The sequence below is a fragment of the Macrosteles quadrilineatus genome, unplaced genomic scaffold, assembly GCF_028750875.1.
Source record: "Macrosteles quadrilineatus isolate MER2022 unplaced genomic scaffold, UCM_ALF_1.0 Scaffold_2__2_contigs__length_208266976, whole genome shotgun sequence".
NCBI lineage: Eukaryota > Metazoa > Arthropoda > Insecta > Hemiptera > Cicadellidae > Macrosteles > Macrosteles quadrilineatus.
The window spans coordinates 17,005,612-17,007,887 of NW_026542595.1; positions in this window are offsets into that span (position 1 = coordinate 17,005,612).

A 2,276-nucleotide genomic window follows, 5' to 3' on the forward strand; every position below is an offset into this window, starting at 1 on the left:
TTTGTTTTACATTTGAGCTTTTTAGGGACTTATGTCCCTACAAGCCACTAGTTTATCAATATAAAGCCCAAAGTACACATGAACTTTTGTGAAAACTACAAGTCATACCCCCATAAACCATATACTTAAAATGTTCGTCATGACGAGAAAACTAGCGCAAAGCTATCCATTATTTCATAAACTGCCCTTAAAGGTCGTAATTGCTTTCCAAGGAAACATAGGAAAGTCATAGAACGCCACCAAGTAGCAGAAATCGAGATTTTTTAAAAATATTATCGTTATCATCCTATATAAAAGAAGAACACCTACAATATGAAGATTATCCCACAAACAATGAACAAGGATGTTATCGGAAGTGCTACTATTTTGTAGGAAACACGGACTTAACTTTATGATGATTTGCAAAGGAAACCCCTCTAAGGCTGAATTAAACTGGTACGGCAAGGACATTATATATGTTTTCATAAAAGTCAAGTGATTTTAAAATAATATGACTACATCCAAGAAACCTTATTAAAACTTGCATTGAAGGATTCGCATTATTCACATTCAAGGGAAACAAAAACCCATCTGAACAACAGTAGGCCCTACAATTCTGCATATTTTCAGATAAATATAACTTACGTTGTAACAGTAACTAGCCAAATTAATGCCAATTGAGGCAAATAAAATTGTGACAGAGAGGTTATGCAGAAAATCAGGCAGTTCTTAAGTACCTATTGTAAACAAAATTGTATCTCTATAAAAAAATTACTGAAATTTGTACTGGTGACAATGGGTAGTACCATGCTGACTACGTTATCATTGACGAAGATCAACATGGACTACCTAATGTGGCTATAAGTGGGAAATATTTGTAGAATACACTAAAAACCAGATCAGCTTTTGAAAAATGGTAAAATATTTACAAGAAATGTTTAGGCTATTATATGGAAATGTTAGGTACGTTCCATCTATGAGTTTAGTCTTTTAAACTCATCGGAAATTATTACTTTTATTAGTTTTTAAATAAGTTAATAATTGTTTTTAAATAACTACTTTACTTCTTTGCAATTGCTTGATTTAGAGCAACATGTACACTAGTCGTTAATTATACTAGCACATTTTTGACGTGAGATAATAGCACGTTTGAAAAACAATGCTAATGACATCAATACACACAGTAGGAATTTATTCGATAAGAAAACTCCTTAAACGATCTATTTTTAGCCTTTAAATACTACCCTGTGTACGCCACTATCTGCCCTGTATTTTGCTCATTTTCTTTACGCTGCCTCTACCCTAATCACTAATTCAACTGAACAAAGGAAAAACATGTGTGTTATAACATTTTGGATCTATGGTATTGCGTTTTAAACCATAATAAAAGCTAAAATACAATTTAAGAGTGTTACTGAGAGAAAGTCACGTGACCCTGTAATTTTCTACCTTTTTTCTATCCCACCAACACATCTTACGCTAGTTCTAGCCCGTAACAGTTGAACACAATATTTCAGGCAAGTCCTAGATCGTACTAAGAAATAATGTACAGACAAAACTCTAATTTTATTTATATAGAAGATGTCTCGTGTTCACATAATCTCTCAGTGAACTGATAATTTGTCACTTAGTAATGCTATCATCCTTCATTTAAATATTGATATCAGTAAACCAAACTATGAACATCGGTTTTTATATGTAATTGTTTTGGCAGAGCTTTGCTACTGCTAAAAAAAAGAAGTTTCCCTACTTCTATTTATTTCAAACTAATTAATAAAACAAATAATAAATAAACATGCCTTTATTTATCAAGCCGTTCTCTCAAATTAGTTGAGACAAAGTTTGACATTAAACATTTCGAATCCTCCATGTTAAACTTGGTGTGTAATAATATCAAATGTTAATAAAAATATCTTATGGTACTCCTTATATACTGTATAATACGTGAAGGTGATTTCTACGAAACACCACTCCTCCGTTAATAATGGATGGATTTTTAAAAACGATGTGTCAAAATGAATCGACATCATTCAGTTAGTCTATATAACTTTAAGTACTCGGACTCCTTTTACCATCGGCACAGAAAACATACTACTATCTGATTGGACCGTTAATACCCTCTAACATTGAACCAAAGTATGCCCAACTTTATGTATACGACGTAAACACAGCTGTTACTTACAGAATGGGCCACAATCCGTGAAATGCGAACAACTGCAGATGCTTGATCTAAGTGAATCTATCTATCTATCTATATATTAATAGGCAAGCATGTTTCTTTAAAACCTTTTTTCTCA